Genomic DNA, 17,921 nt, shown 5'->3' on the forward strand with positions numbered 1-17,921 from the left:
TTTCCACAAGACTGTTGGCAAGTTCAGCTTTGAGTAGGTCATCACCAAGCAGATTTTCTTACCCCTTTTTGTGATTCACATTCTTATCTTTTTTTCTCCCTCCTTATTTCTTTTCGAGTTCTCCTGGAAAGTCTGCTTCTTCCCAGAATTCATGGAATCAGAAAATTGTTATTGGCACATAGGAGGACATTTAGTCCAATGTTCCTTCACCAGTTCTGTCATCTCATGCCAATATCCTGGCTTATCATCATACTTCTGCATACCATTTCTACCCTAATAATCGTCTTATGCCCTTTTGAATGCCTCAATTGAACCTACCTCCACCAAATTTCCAGACAGTGCAATCCATGCCCTAACTGCACACTGTGTGAAAAAGACTTTTCTCACGTCACCCTTACTTTGCACAGCACTTTTATTCTAGAAACCTAAAATTCAGAAAGGGATTCTCTGCCAGTATGGCTTTTAAATCCTCAGTTCCTTCAAACTGATACAGCATTCACTAACCCTCTCATTCACAGAATGCCTGCAAGCCAGTGGAAACCAGGTCAAACTCATTCCTTGTCACAACCAAACACCATCAGATAGAAAGATGACACCCTTGGGTTCAAAGGTGATGAGGCTTGTTAAAATGTAGTTCCTGAGTGCTTCTCTTCCATATGAAATGGAAATGCAAAAACTGGGGGAATCATGCACCTTGGAAATGGCTCCCCTGAAGTAAAAATTGCAGTTACATGAATTGCAAATAAGTGCGTATATTTCAGTGGTGATGACTCTCTGAAGATATGATTGGAATTCTTTGATGCTAATTTGCCTTCAGCCATCGCTATGGCTTTGGCAGCACAGTGGCTTAGTGGTTAGCACTGCCACCTCACAGCGCCAGGGACCCAGATTCGATTCCAGTCTTGGGCAGCTGTCAGTGTGGAGTTTGCACTTTCTCTCCATGTCAACGTAGGTTCCTCCGAGTGCTCTGGTTTCTTTCCACAATCCAAAGATGTGCAGTTCAGATGAATTGGCCATGCTGAATTGCCCCAAGTGTTAGGTGTATCTTTCAGAGACAAATGGGTCTGGGTGGGTTACTCTTCAGAGGGTCAGTGTGGACTTGTTGGGTCGAAGGGTCTGTTTCCACACTGTAGGGAATCTAATTAATTAATTAATCACTGTAATCCTTGCGGTCATAATTGCATGACGTCAGCCTCCCGAAACAACCATTCTACATGGAACTCAATCACAGCAGGAAACTCCCTGGAGGAATGTGCAGGTGCTTTAGCGATGGTGACAAAGTATCCTTGAAGAAATCAAATATACCTCTGACTCTTGGGAGTCCCTAGTTTTTCACCAATCAAAATCGAAAAGATCTGAAATTGGTGAACTCAATCTGGAGTTTAGATGGCTATGGAGTGCCTAGTTGGAAATCTAATTTCTTAGGATTCAGTTGAGCTTCATTGGAACACTGTAGGAGACCAAGGATTGAAATGTTACAGTGTATAAAGCAAGGCAGAGAACGGAAATGACAATCAATATGATGCTGGAGGTTGCAGGCTGGAGTAACGAACAGGCCAGGCAGCAGATAGAAGTGGCAGTTCACTTCGATGAAGCAATTGAAAGTTCTATTACAATCTGATTACTCAGTCTTCAGTTGGTGCCTACTGACAAATTATTAGGGATGGCACCAAACACATCAGGAGTCTTCAATGGAATCACCAGGGGTGAAGTCAAGGAGCCAGATAGAGCACAGAGCACCTCATAACATTGATACTTCAAGCACCACCTACCCACAAGTGGCAGAATCTGCAATTTGAGCATTGGCCATTTTAGCCATCTCAGAACCCATCAGCATGGAAACAAGTCATTCTCAATTCTGAGGGTGCGCCCAAAAAGAAAATAAACCAATAATGAAGCTGTTGACATTGCCATCAGAAAATATTAAACATTACTGCTGAAAATACCCTGACTATAAGTAAAATACATAACAATGAGATACTTTAAATTCTTTCTTCTCTGTGTGGTTTCAATCATGTTGAAATTAAAAATTAAACAGAATCACTGTAAAACCGAAGACATTTGTTATAATAGATATGAAATCAGGATGTCTTAGGAGCTTTCAAATGCAAGTAAAAAGGAGGAATAAATCATTGATGAATGTGATGTAACGTTAACACCTTCGTAACACAGTTTGCAAAGCCTTGGTTGCAGCTAGCTGAACTTTAAAACAGCTCAAGATCCTGGAGATGCTTTGCTGGTCAAAGCTCTGAATTAATCTTTTTCGCACGACTTCGTGAAAGCTGTTATCAAACAGGAAAACCTTAGGGTACAATAACAAAATACAGAATTTCAGTTTAGTAGTTATGCTTAATCCAAAGAGTAGGAGTTCAATTCCCATCATGACAAATTGCAAGATAAAAATTTAATCCAGTAATTTGTGGGCTGGCGCCAGAAAAAGAGGAAGGAAGATTACCAGGCAGCCATAGATTAGATTACTTACAGTGTGGAAACAGGCCCCTCGGCCCAACAAGTCCACACCGACCCGCTGGAGTGCAACCCACCCAGATCCTTTCCCCTACACCTAACACTACAGGCAATTTAGCGTGGTCAATTCAGCTAACCTGCACATTTTGGATTGTGGGAGGAAACTGGAACACCCAGAGGAAACCCACGCAGACATGGGGAGAATGTGCAAACTCCACACAGAGAGTCGCCTGAGGTGGGAATTGAACCTGGGTCTCGAGCACTATGAGGTAGCAGTGCTAACCACTGTGGCCAAATTCAGCAGGAAAATGAACCTGTTGTCTGACCTATTTATGACTCCAACATACCAAAATTGGAGGTGTAGTGGACAATGAAGAAGATTACCTCAGATAACAATGGGATCTTGATCAGATGGACCACTGGGCTGAGGAATGGCAGATGGAGATTAATTTAGATAAACACGAGGTACTGCATTTTGAGAAAGCAAATCTTAGCAGGGCTTATTCAATTAATGGTAAGGTCCTAGGGAGTATTGCTGAACAGAGGGATCTTGGAGTGCAAGTTCATAGCTCCTTGAAAGTAGAGCCGCAGGCAGATAGATTAGTAAAGAAGGCATTTGGTATGTTTTCCTTTATTGGTCAGAGTATTGAGTACAGGAGTTGGGAGGTCATGTTGCAGCTATACAGGACCTCTCAATCTAAAATGTCTCCCTCATTTTGTCAGCTAATCCCACTCTCACAGACTTTCCATTTGTTCTTCCTGACCCCTCCCACATATTCATTAATTTAAAACCAATTACATTTCTACCATTCTTCAATTCAAATTGCAGCTCACAGGCTTGAAACGTTACCTGCAGTTCTCTTCACATACAGTCATAGAGATGTACAGCATAGAAACAGACCATTCGGTCCAACTCGTCCATGCCAACCAAATATCCCAACCTAATCTAGTCCCACATGCCAGCATACGGCCCATATCCCTCTAAACCCTTCCTATTCATATACCCATCCAGATGCTTTTTAAATGTTGCAACTGTACCAGCCTCCACCACTTCCTCTGGCAACTCATTCCATATACACACCACCATCTGCATGAAAAAGTTGCCCCTTAGGTTTCTTTTATACCTTTCCCCTCTCAACCTAAACCTATGCCCTGTAGTTCTGGATTCCCTCAGCCCAGGGAAAAGACTTGATCTATTTATCCTATCCATGCCACAATGCTCAAAGGAAAACAGCCTCAGCCTATTCAATCTCTCCCTATAGCTCAAATCCTCCAACTCTGGCAACATCCTTGCAAATCTTTTCTGAACCCTTTCGAGTTTCAAAACATCCTTCCGATAGGAAGGAGATCAGAACTGCATGCAATATTCCAAAAGTGGCCTAACCAATCTCCTGTATAGCTGCAACATGACCTCCCAACTCCTGTACTCAATACTCTGACTAATAAAGGAAAGCATACCAAATGTCGTCTTTACTATCCTATCTACCTGCGACTCTACTTTCAAGGAGCTATGAACTTGCATTCCAAAATCTCTCTGTTCAGCAATACTCCCTAGGACCTTACCATTAATTGAATAAGTCCTCCCAAGATTTGCTTTCCCAAAATGCAGCATTTCTCATTTATCTAAATTAAACTCCATCTGCCATTCCTCAGCCCAATGGCCCATCTGATCAAGATCCCATTGTTATCTGAGGCAATCTTCTTCACTGTCCACTATACCTCCAATTTTGGTGTCATCTGCAAACTTACTAACTATACCTGTTATGCTCACATTTAAATCATTTATATAAATGACGAAAAGTAGTGGACCCAGCACTGATCTTTGTGGCACTCACTGGTCACAGACCTCGTCTGATAAACAACCCTTCACAACCATCCTCTGTCTTCTACCTTCAAGCCAGTTCTGTATCCAAATGGCTAGTTCTCCATATATTCCACGAGATCTAACCTTGCTAACCAGTCTCCCTAGTTGTCAAAAGCTTTACTGAAGTCCATATAGATCACGCCTACCGCTCTGCCCTCATCAATCCTCTTTGTTACTTCTTCAAAAAACTCAATCAAGTTTGTGAGACATGATTTCCCACGCACAAAGCCATGGTGACTATGCCTAATCAGTCCTTGCCTTTCCAAATGCATTTACATTCTGTCCCTCAGGATTCCTTCCAACAACTTGCACACTACCAACATTAGGCTCACCGGTCTATAGTTCCCTGGCTTGTTCTAACCAATTTTCTTAAACAGTGGCACCATGTTAACCACCCTCCAGTCTTCTGGCATCTCACCTGTGACTATTGATGATACAAATATCTTAGCAAGGTGCCCAGCAATCACTTCCCTAGCTTCCCACAGAACTCTTGGGTACACCTGACCAGGTCCTGATAAATCCACTTTTATGCATTTCAAGAAATCAAGCATTTCCTCCTCTATAATATGGACATTTTCCATTTCCCTACATTCTATATCTTCCATGTCCTTCTCCTTAGTAAACACTGATGCAAAATTATTGTTTAGTATCTCCCCCATCTCCTCTGGCTCCACACAAAAGCTGCCTTGCTGATTTTTGAGAGGCCATATTGTCTCCGTGGTTACCCTTTTGTCCTTAATATATTTGTAAAAACCCTTTGGATTATCCTTAACCCTATTTGCCAAAGCTATCTCATGTCCCCTTTTTGTCCTCCTGATTTCCCTCTTAAGGGTACTCCTACTGCCTTTATACTCTTCTAAGGATTCATTCAATCTATTCTGTCTATATCTGACATAAGCTTCCTCCATTTTCTTAAACAAACCCTCAATTTCTCTAGTCAACCAGCATTCGCTACACCTACCAGCCTTTCATCCTGACAGGAAAATACTGTCTCTGGACTCTTGTTATCTCATTTCTGAAGGCTTTCCATTTTCCAGCCATCCCTTTACCTGCAAACATCAACCCCCAGTCAGCTTTTGAACGTTCAAGTATTTCCAACATTTTCTGTTTTAATTTTATATGGTTGACTCTTAATGGCCATGGAAAGCAAGACCTCAGTAGCAAAATCTGTTAATGAAGAAAGGAGCCCTCATTCTTCTCTCAACAGCCTTATCCACATCCCGAGAACTAGAAATTGTCTATGGTAGCGTTCCATTGCATGACATTATGATTTTGCCTTGTAGTCAACTCTATTAAAAAATCCCTAATGTGGCGCAGGAGTCCAATTGCACTCTCTTCTTAGCAACAGTGGGCTAAGAAGTTGCATGGCTTGCAGGCCTCTGTATACTATTGGTCGTCTTCTCAACCTTCTAAGCTTTCTCTTTTACCTTGCCTCCTACAGTGCCCCTCCAAAAAATGAAAATCAGCCACATGTGCCCTTCCATCAGTGACCATCTCGCAGTTTTCTATGTCAATGTCTGTCATCATTCTGAGGAAGATTCACTTGACCCGATACATTAACACTGATTTCTCTCCACAGATGCTGCCAGACCTGCTGAGCTTTTCCAGCAATTTCTATTGTTGTTTCTTATTTCCAGCATCTGTAGTTCTTCCGGTTTTTACATATCATCTTCATCTCTGGCTTACAGGCACCCTGTGGAAATATGTATGTTCAGGAGGTCATGGCCTCATGGCCAATTCACCATGTACAAAGTATTTGGGTATGGGGTCCTCATCCATCCAATGAAGGGAGCCAGATCTCGCTGCTTTGGTATTGAGTGCAAGAATTGTTCAAGGCAGAAGTCTTACCCTTGGGAGCCCCTGGGCCTGTGAGGCCATAGAAATGGCTGGATTTAAACCAAATAATGAAAACACAAACTAATTTTCTGTGAGATCAAGACCAAGTATAGTCTATAGATAAAGTGAGACTACATGGTGGGAGATCAGGGAAATAGGGTAAAATTCTATCCCTCAATTTGTAGTCAAACATTCTGTTGTTTATTTACATAATAATTTGACTTGAATTACTACTTACTATAAAATCTATGGCAATCTAGAATTATTATCCATAACTCCAAAATGACCCAGGCCTAACAGACACAATGCGTAACATCAGCTCGCCATCACAGGGTAGGCTGCAGGAAGTGTCTGTGCAAACAGTGCTGATGGCAGCACATTCTATGTGCAATAATGTTAGCATCAGCGCATGCACAGCTGGCCAAGGGCCAGGCAAGCAGAAAGGGAAGCAAAGTGGAGTCTGCACAAGGAGAGTGGTGGGAATTTCAGCACCAGCAGCCTGCCTCTGTTAGCGGGAGTGGAAGAGAACGGAAGCTGGTATCAGGAGGCACAGTGTGTTTTATTCAGTGCAAGGAGAACAATTTGGAATAAAGTGCATTAGTTTTCTCTTTAAATTGTTTAAAAGTCTTAAGAACCTTTCTGAATGTACACTTCCTGTTACACCACCTTTGAGTCTGGTTGCTGCTTTCAATCACTTAGCAATGACGCTGGCTTTCTCTTTGTGCATGTGTGCTCGCTATGCCACCTACAGGTTGCATTTATACAAATCACAGCCATGGCAATTTAGAAAGTAGAGAAATGGCAAAAACACAGGGGTTTGTCCACAGGGTTGAAAGGCTGAAAGTTTTTTTTCAACAATGTACTTTATTCGTAAAAAATAGTTTTGTATATATACATAGTCACAAACACAGTTTGGTTCTGTACAGTAGCATATTGAGGAGAAAAAAACAGTTCTGAGGAAGGGTCACTGGACTCGAAGGGCAGAATGGCCTACTCCTGCACCTATTGTCTATTGAAATGTTGACATTGATTTCTCTGCACAGATGCTGCCAGACCTGCTGAGCCTTTCCAGCAACCTTTGTTTTTATTTCAAACAAACTTTGGAGTTTGACTCTGTACAAACAAAGACCTCTCTTACGCATACAAGACTATATTTACATACACCTGAGGCACAAGGAGGGTCTGATCATTGAACATACCCCCATTTAACTTCAGCAGAAAGACTTCAGAACAGTGGTCATTCCCCACTATGCCTTGGTGCACAATGTACATCCAAATAGATGGTGTTTCCCATGGTATCCCCTATTGCAAACATTTTCTCTGGTTTCAAGGAGAAGCATCTCTTTGATGGAATGATCACTAACCTCTTATCTCTCACAACTTCCAATATGTAGATGACACTTTTTATCCTGTGTCAAAATTTATCATTGAAATTAAGCAATCAAACAAGCTGCCTTTCTTTGACATGTTAATTGGAAGGTATACCAATGAGTTTTCTACTACAACTGCATATTCACTGGTCATTATACACATTGCAATTCCAAACGTTGTGCATGCTAGAAGCTCAACTTTGTTGGGAACCTCCTGAGGGCCCGAGCCATCCGGTCGCCATATAAGCTTGATGCTGCCAAAGGAAGTATCAAGTATATCCTCTGAAATAACAGTATTCTTATCAAATTGCTGTACATGACACAAACTCCTTGAAGCAACTGATGGCCACCATTTTTGGCCCTGAAAAATGCCCACATTGTTTCTTTTTCATTCTGCGAGAGTTATGGAGGCAGCAAACCCTGCTATACTCCCCGTGGCAACAGCCTGACCAATCTGAGGCTGCCTGCCTGGTCTGTTTATTCTGCTAACTGTGATTGACAGTCACCAGTTCCTCCTACATCTCCATGCCAACTACAGTTCAACCAATTAGGATTCTTTTTTCAGGCTGTGTAAATTGATATTTTCTTTCTAAGTTTGTTATTTTGTTCCCTAGTCTTGATAAGGGGAAGACAAAGAGTTTCATTTTATGTCTCTTTTAGCAATAAGGAAGTTCTGTACTTCCAAGCAATGATTTGAAATTCCAGATTTGAAGTTTTGGATGGATGGTTATTGACCCAAAGTATTAATTCTGTTTCTTCTTCTGCAGATATTGCCTGACCTGTTGAGTATTTCCAACATTTTCCATTTTTATACTCAAGCTTAGGGCTTGTACAGCAGTTTATAATGTTAGCATATTCGAAGGGTCGTTGGACACAGCCTCATCAGATCTTCAGTGCCAAATGTAGAAGTAAGCCACACAGACTTGGACACTCCCAGGTATTGATCCCAAGCCTAAATACAAGTTAACTGGTTATCAGCTGAGGCTACAGTTAGAATCAACTCTCTTAGAACAGTGGGTCAGCAATATGTCTGTCCAGAAATGAAATCTGCACAATGTAGGTGCATCCAGAGATCTTGGAGAGTTGTGGGAGGTTACAGAGTTTGGGGCAAAGTTGGTATGAAATGGCCATGGATGAACAAAATTAGGAGAATTTTAATTCAGAATTGCTGCTATACCAGGAGCAAATGTAGGTCAGTGATCACAGGAATGACAGGTAAACAGGACTTGGTGATCGTCATTACAAAGCAGAAGCTTGCCTTTTAGCCCAACAAGTCCATATCAATGCTCTGCACAGTCGGGACTGTTCCCCACTCTACTAAGTTGTAGATGAAACCACTCACTGCAAAAACGTTGATCTTTTCCGAGCATTTGTTTCCCCTAAGCCTTGAAACTGTTACCCCAGTTGAAAATCAGCGAATGGAAACAATTTCTTTCGTCTACCTTATGTAAACCTGCCAAAACATTGTATATCTCAACCTCATTTTGATCTCCTTTGTTCGAAGGAAAACAACACCAGCTTCTCCACCCTAACCATGAAACTAAATTCCCTCATACCTGGAGCCATTCTGGTAAATCTCCTCTGCCTGCTCTTTGGTGTCGAGGTACAGATAGCAGAGTTTCAGGTGACATGGATGGTAAAGAGTCTTAAGTTAAATGGTTGGAGGGTTGGGACTAAAGTGATTGGGAGCTTTGTGAGGAATGAAATTTGGTGTGACAGAGACAAGTGGGCAGGTGGTCTCAATTTTAATCACAAGGAAGTCCATACACTCCTGCCTTTGCTGGTAGGGGCGAGAAGGCAAAAGAGAGTTTAAAGGTAGAATAAACAATGCAGAAGTGAAGCCAGGACAAAGGGGTGCAGTCTAAATTTAAAGTTGGGTCATTTAGAAGTGAAGTCTGGAATGAAAATATGGAATAAGTACAGGGTGTTCTGGCAATGTTTAGTAGCTTTAGCAGCATTTGTAAAGGGAGAAACAGAGTTAACCTTTCAAGTTGAATGCAACTTTTCTTTGAAACTGTTAGTGAAAATCTGGAACTCTCTCCCCAGAAAAGATTGTGAATATTTGATCCATTCAAAATTTCATGACTGGGACTGATACATATTTGTTCAAAGAAGGAAATCTGTGTTAATGAAGCAACAACAGTTTGATGAAGACAAGACTAGTTGATTAAATGCAATGAATTTGAAATGAAATAAAGTAGGGCAGTGCAGGTGATGAGGAATACCAGGAAGTGATTGCAGGTGACCATTGTGTGTAATCAAGATGAAGGAGAGTTACAAAGAATTTGGGCAAGATAATTTATAAGATTAGAGATAAAGTAGAGGGCAGTCAGGGAGCAAACTCCAGACAGATAGTATGAGATTATGGTTGTCATGTTTCTCCTTTGGCTCTTGCACAAAATTGGCAGCACAGAACTCTTCATAACATCTTTTCAGCATATCCTTCTATTCTGTTCTCCCCATGTTCTTATCAAACTTCCTCTTACCTTATACCAAGTTTTGCTCACTGTGCCACTGACACTTAAGGAACCCTCAACACCTCACTCCACTTGTAGCACTGGTGTCCTCCATGTCTAACTCTTCAAACCCTCTGCTCTCCCACTTCACCTGTCCACCCAACTCCGCTGTTCTGCCCTGTTCAGCAGCCCCATTCTGTTCTCTGCTCAGCTCACTCTCTCCCTGCTCACAATGGCAACCCCCTACTCTCAGTTCCTTGCCCCTTTCATCTCCAATCCCAACTTTGTTCTCCCACTCTCAGCTATCTTCTCCAGGTCTGCTCAGCACCCCTCATTTAGTTGTCTCTCTCCACCCTCTCTCTCACGTCCCATTACCCATCTCTGTCAATCTCAGCTCCGCTTTCCTACTCCCAACTCTAGTCTCCAGCTCCCCTCAGCATCCCCATGCTGCTCTCCTCCACATCCCACTCCGATATCTCACTCCCAGTTATGTTCAGTAGTAAAGCAGCTGTGTTCACCTGGACAGTAAATTATCCCCTGCAGTTGCAATGGCAATACACACAGCCTTTTTTTCAATGGGGAGCATTTGCAGAGGTACAGAGGGATTTGAGTGCTCAGGTACATAAATCACAAAAGATTAGCCTGAAGGTAGAAGAGCTGATTTGGAAGGCAAAGATAAGCCAGGTCGATACCCAGCTTACCTGGGTGGAAGAAAATTGCTCCACATTCCATTGTGTCTGTTAGGGAGAGAACTGTCAACATCACTCGGAAGCTGAAAAAGATTAATGCCAGATTTCGGGAATTCTACGCAGTTATACCGATCAGAGGGCTGTGGGGGTGGAGAGTGAGAATGGAATCCTTTACTAAAAACCTGGAGCTCCCTGGTATAAACACAGATCAGCTCTGTGTTTTAAATGCACCTCTGATGACACAGGAGGTGCAAGAGGCAGTAAGGCAGCTCCAAGGTGGCAAAGCACCTGGGTTCCTGAGTGAATTTTACAAGGAGTTTATACATGTTAGCTGAACTACTTCTGGAGATGTATAGTCATTCTTATAGCCAACTGCCTTCCGCCCTCTCATAGGGAGGTCAATATCTCCCTTATTTTAAAGAAAGGAAAAGACCCTGAGAATTGCACATTGTGTAGACCAATCTCATTGTTGAATGTGGACTTCAAAGTTTTATCAAAATTATTGGCTCTGAAGTTGGAAAAGGTGCTGCCTGTTATTATAAAAGAGGACTGGACAGGTTTTATCAAGGGCCGCAGCTCCTCCAACAATATTAGGCGGGTACTGAACACAGTGCAAGTTTGTCAGTAGGGATTGATTCCGGGCTTGGTGGTCTCCCTGGATGCAGAAAAGGCTTTTGGTCAGGTGGATTGGTTGTATCTATTTGCTGTTCTAGATCGCTTTGGGTCTGGGAAGGACCTTTGCTAGAGGGGTGGCAGTACTATATAGAGATCCCAAGGCGAATGGGGTAAAATCAAGCAATTTTAGTGTGGGGAGAGGCAGCTGACAGGAGTGTCCCCTCTTGCCGTTGCTGTTACCTTGGTATTTGAACCACTGGCGAAGGCGATCAGATAGGAACCTGAAATAGTGGCACCAAAAGTGGGAATTGGGGAACACAAAATTACTTTTTATGTAGATGATGTCCTTCTGTTTTTGGCTAATCCGGAAAAATCCGTACCCCAGCTAATACAAAAACATTAAATTATTCGGCAACTTTCCAGGATAAAGGATAAATTTTGCAAAGTTGGAAGTCATGCCCATGGGGGGATTGGTGGAAGTATCAAAGCTGGAGAACGGAATGGAGTTTCCTTTTAGGTGATCACAGAAAAGTGTTATCTGGGAATTTTTATTATCCCTACCTTCTGTCAGCTGTACTGAGCTAACTTTGTGCAGTTAGAATATAGAATATAGAACAATACAGCGCAGAACAGGCCCTTCGGCCCTCGGTGTTGCACCGACCTGTGAACTATTCTCAGCTCGTCCCCTATACCATCCTAAAATCATCCATGTGCTTATTTAAGGATTGTTTAAATCTCCCTAATGTGGGTGAGTTGACTACATTAGCAGGGAGGGCATTCCACGCCCTTACCACTCTCTGCCCCTGACACCTGTCTTAAATCTATCACCCCCAATTTGTAGTTATGCCCCCTCATACATGCTGACTTTCACTGTCTACCCTATCTAATCCTCTGATCATCTTGTATGTCTCTATCAAATCCCCTCTTAGCCTTTTTTCCAATGAGAACAAAACCAAGTCTCTCAGCCTTTTCTCATAAGACCTTCCCTCCAAAACAGGCAACATCCTGATAAATCTCCTCTGCACCTTTTCCAATGCTTCCACATCCTTCCCGAAATATGGGGACCAGAACTGTACGTAATATTTCAAGTGTATAGTTTTGTATAGTTGCAGCATGATATTGCAGTTCCCGAACTCAATCCCTCTACGAATGAAACTTAACACATCGTATGCCTTCTTAACAGCACTATCCACCTGGGTGGCAACTTTCAGGGATCTATGTACATGGACTCCAAGATCCCTCTGCAAATCCATCTACTGAGAATCTTTCCATTAACCCAGTATTCTGCCTTCCTGTTATTCTTCCCAAAGTGCATCACCTCACATTTAGCTGTATTGAACTCCATTTGCCACCTCTCAGCCCAATTCTGCAGTTTATCCAAGCTCCCCCGAAACCTGTAACATTCTTCCAAACTGTCCACTACTCCGACTATACTGTCGTCTGCAAATTTACTAATCCATCCACCTATGCCTGTGTCTAAGTCATTTATAAAGATGACAAACAGCAGTGGTCCCAAAACAGATCTTTGTGGCACACCACTCGTAACTGTACTTCAGGCTGAATATTTTCCATCAACCACCACCTGCTGCCTTCTTTCAGAAAGCCAGTTTCTAATCCAAACTGCTAAATCACCCTCAATTCCATGCCTCTGCATTTTCTCCAACAGCCTAACATGTGGAACCTTATCAAAGGCTTTACAGAAGCCACGTATACCATTTACACCACATCAACTGCCCTACCCTCATCTACATGCTTGGTCACCTTCTCAAAAAACTCAATAAGGTTTGTGAGACACGATCTGCCCTTGATGAAACCATGTTAACTATCGGGGGCGGCACGGTGGCACAGTGGTTAGCACTGCTACCTCACATCTCTATAGAGACCCAGGTTCAATTCCCGTCTCAGGCGACTGACTGTGTGGAGTTTGCGCATTCTCCCCATGTCTGCGTGGGTTTCCTCCCACAGTCCAAAAATGTGCAGGTTAGGTGAATTGGCCATGCTAAATTGCCCGTAGTGTTAGGTGTAGGGGAATGGGTCTGGATGGGTGGTGGGTCAGTGTGGACTTGTTGGGCCGAAGGGCCTGTTTCCACACTGTAAGTGATCTAATCTGAAATCAAATTGTTGCTGGATGATTATAAATCTTATTTCTTATAATTTCTTGTAATCCTATAATTACAGGGTCATCTCTACTGCCCTTCTTGCACAAGGGCACAACATTTGCAATCCTGCAGTCCTCTGGTACTAAACCTGTAGACAATGACGACTCAAATATCAAAGCCAAAGGCTCTGCTATCTCCTGCCTAGCTTCCCAGAGAATCCTTGGATAAATTCCCATCTGGCCCTGAGGACTTGTCTGCTTTCACGCCTTCTAGAATTGATAACATCTGTTCATAACTAACCTCGATCCTTTCTAGTCTAATATCTCGTACCTCATTTTTCTCCTCTATAATATTCTCCTTTTCCTGAGTGAAAACCAATGAGAAATGTTCATTTAACACCTCTCCAATCTCCACAGGGTCCACACTCAACTTCCCACTTCTGTCTTTGACTTGCCCTATTCCTACCCTAGTCATCCTTTTATTCCTCACATACCTATAGAAAGCTTTAGGCTTCTCCTTTATTCTATTTGCTAAAGACTGCTCGTGTCCTCTCTTTGCTCTTCTTAACTCTCTCTTTAAATCCTTCCTCACTGATCTGTAACTCTCCAGCGCCTCATCTGAACCAGCTTGCCTCATCAACACATAAGCCTCCTTCTTCTTCTTAACAAGAGATGCAATTTCTGTAGTAAACCACGGTTCCCTTACCTTATCACTTCCTCCCTGCCTGATAGGGACATACCTATCAAGGGCAGATATCTGTTCCTTAAACCAGCTGCACATTTCTATTGTCTGCATCCCCTGCATTTTGCTACCCCATTCTATGCTTCCTAATTCTTGCCTAATCGCATTGTAATTGCCCTTGCCGCATCGATAACTCTTGACCTCAGGCATGGACCTATCCCTTTCCATCGCTAAACTAAACGTAACTGAATAATGATCACTCTCTCCAAACTGCTCATCTAAAACTAAATCAAACATCTGGCTTGGTTCATTACCAAACACCAGATCAAGTATGGCCTCCCCTCTTGTCAGCCCTTCGAAATACTGTGTCAGGAAATCCTCCTACACACATTGGACAAAAACTGATCCATCCGACGTACCAGAGTTATAGCATTTCCAGTCAATGTTGGTGAAGTTAAAGTCCTCCATAATGACCATCCTGTTCCTTTCACTCCTACCCAGAATGATTTTGCTAATCCTCTCTTCCACCTCCCTGGAGCTCTGCGGAGGCCTATAAAAAACTCCAGGCAGTGTGACCTCTCCTCTCCTGTTTCTAACCTCAGCCCACACTACCTCAGTAGACGAGTCCTCATCAAAAGTTCTCTCAGCCACCGTTATACTATCCTTGACTAACAAGGCCATACCTCCCCCTCTTTTACCGCCTTGCCTGTTCTTAATGAACGCTGGAACCTGCAACATCCATTCCTCACCCTGTCTATCCATGTTTCCGAAATGGCCACAACATCGAAGTCCCAGGTACCTATCCATGCTGCAAACTCACCTACCTTATTTCAGATAATTCTAGCGTTGAAGTAGACACACTTCAAATCAGTTTGCTGTCAGCCAGCACATTCCTTTGACCCTGAAATCCTGTCCCTGTCCTCCCTATTCTCATCCTCCTGTGCACTGCAACTACACCTCAGGTTCCCATCCTCCTGCTGAGCTAGTTTAAACCCACCCAAACAGCACCAGCGAATTTCCCACCCAGGATATTAGTACTCCTCTGGTTCAAGAAAAGACCGTCCTGTTTGTACAAGTCCCCCCTTCCACAGAATGTGCCCCAATTATCCCAGAACCTGAAACCCTTCATCCTGCACCATCCTTGCAGCCACATGTTCAGTTGTTTGAGAGAATAAAGCAGGACTCACAACAGTGGGAGGGACTATCCATATCATGGTTAGGCTGTGTAGCCTTGATTAAATTGATTCTTCTTCCTCGGTTATTATATCCCATGAGGATGCTCCCGTTGTTATTACCCAAACAAGTACATTGCGGAGGTTTGCCGGTTGGCTTGGATTCTTTATTTGGTGCAGTAGGCGCCCCCTAATTAAATTTACTAAGCTGCAACTTCCACAGGATATGGGGGGGGATGACTTTCCAGATCTGAAGGGATACTAAACAGGCACCCTGCTGTCATATGTAGGCGAATGGGTACACAATGACTCGAAGTCGATATGGCTTGATGTTGAGGCCTTGCAGATGAGATGCCCCCTCATCAACTTACAGTTTATGGATTAGATGAGATCTGTGGTTGAGCACTGTGAGAGCCTGATTATCATAAATACGGTGAAAGCATGGAGGATAATATGGTAGGGTGAGGGCAATTTGCTTAAAACTTCGCCGTTCACCCCATTACTAGAAGCCCCAGAATTTAGACCGGGGTCAATGGACTCTGGCTTTGGAGCATGGGAGGGTAAGGGAATCTCCTGTTTGGGAGATTTATTCGAGGGAGAGGTCTTGATGTCTTTTAACCAATTAAGTCAGAAATATGAGATTCTCAATAGGGACCCTTTCTGATACTTCCAAGTTAGGGATTATATACATAAGAAGACCACACTTTTGGCCCAGCCCAACAAGTCGGATATAGAAAGAAAAGTGCTCGGATATGGGGATACTCTCTCAGTTAGTACCATATACCATCTGCAGAGAGGGAATGCCTTGGGAGATATGGAAAGACTCCGTGGGATCTGGAATCAGGAATTAGGGAATTAAATCTCAGCGGAAACATGGGAGGATATATGGCAGAAAGTACGGACTGCAGATGCTGGAGATCAGAGTCGAGAGTGTGATGCTGGGAAAAACAAGGAAGTATTTGAAGCCACAATCAGACTAGCCATGATGCTGCCAAATGGCAGAACAGACTTGAGGGATCTCCCTCTGCTCTAATTTGTTTTTTCTTTCACATCATTGATTTTAATTGTTCCATCATTAGTACTGGTGCCTTCAGCTAAAGCTGCAACTCTGTTATTCCTTCTCTTTTTATTTAAAGACGCTCCTTAAAACATTCCACTTGGATTGAGGTTTGATCACCTGACCTAATATTTTATGTGTCTCAGTGTACAATTTGTTTGACAACTTGCTTTGAAGTGCCTTTTGATTTTTTTTACATTAAAATATGAATGGATTGCCTAAGCATGTGGTAGAGGCAGATTCAGTCAATCCTTTGTTATGAAGGAAACAAAAACAAGTTCAAATTAGGCTAATCAGTTTAAATTATGCCCCAGATACGAAAATCCAATCAAATTTGAATTTTACTGTTTGGGAGGACATCAAACCAAAGAAATGGGGGCTTGTCCTGGATGTTTTGGGGTATAAAATCAGACATTTCATTGGTTTGATGTACTCCCAAATAGTAAAATTCAAATTCAATCAGATTTTGGTATTTGGGGCATAATTTAAACTGATTGGCCTAATTTGAATTTGTTTTTTTGTTCTATGACAACACAGCTGCACTATTGGATTCATAGTCAAATGTTACATTTTAAATTGTCTCAGCACACTGTGTGCCTCTCTAAGTCTGTGCTAGTCTCTCTTAAAGGTACAGTACACCTCTACACCTTCATAACACCTTCCCAAAAAAATTAGCGTCATGGAGATGAATAGCATGAAAACAGACCCTTCGGTCCAACTTGTTGATGCTGACCAGATATCCCAACCTAATTTAGTCCCACTTGCCAGCACATGACCCATATCCCTCCATACCCTTCCTATTCATATATCCATCCAGATACCTTTTAAATGTTGTAATTGTACCAGCCTCCACCACCTCCTCTGGCAGCTCATTCCATAAACGCACCACCCTCTGCACGAAAAGGTTACCCCTTAGGTCTCTCTTAAATCTTTAACCTCCCACCCTAAACTTATGCCCTCTAGTTCTGGACTCCCCCACCCCAGGGAAAAGACTTTGTCTATAAACATCTAAAAAAAGATAAAGCTCCAAGGCTATCGGAAAAGGCGAAGGGTGTGAGACTGCCTGAGTTCTCCTTGCTGACAGCTGACAAAACACAGCCCTCAAAATAGTATCTTTTTGTGCTGTAACAAATAAAGAATCCATATAAATGCAAGCTGTTAAATGTATCCATGCTCTTGTCTCAATGTGTAAAAAATCCCATTGTGTTATTTCAAAGAAGAGCAGGAGCAGTTCTGAAGAAGGGTCACTGGACTCAAAACATTAACTCTGCATTCTCTCCATAAATACTGCCAGACCTGCTGAGTTTCTCCAGCAATTTCTGCTTTCATTTTATATTATCACAAAGTCCGGATTATCCAATTGTCATCAAAATGCTGTCTGGAGGAATTTCTGTTTGCAAATTTGTTGCTGCATTGCCTACATATCAAAAATATATTTTATCTGCCAATGGGACCTGATGCTGGTGAAAAGTGGTGATATAAAAGCAAGACTTTACTTTTGGATGGAAGCAAATTTCACACTCTTCTGGGTAAAAGAAATTCTCTTGAATGTTATCAAATCGAGACCTAGGGAGCAGATACATAGATTTTTGAAAGTGGTGTCACAGGTAGAAAAA

At 42.5% G+C, this 17,921-nt stretch overlaps 1 pseudogene; it reads right to left on the reverse strand.

Moving 5' to 3' along the window:
• Positions 1 to 17,921, reverse strand: part of LOC132819283 (tetraspanin-33-like) — a 73,407-nt pseudogene that overhangs the window by 54,525 nt on the left and 961 nt on the right.

This window comes from Hemiscyllium ocellatum, chromosome 10, assembly GCF_020745735.1.
Source record: "Hemiscyllium ocellatum isolate sHemOce1 chromosome 10, sHemOce1.pat.X.cur, whole genome shotgun sequence".
NCBI lineage: Eukaryota > Metazoa > Chordata > Chondrichthyes > Orectolobiformes > Hemiscylliidae > Hemiscyllium > Hemiscyllium ocellatum.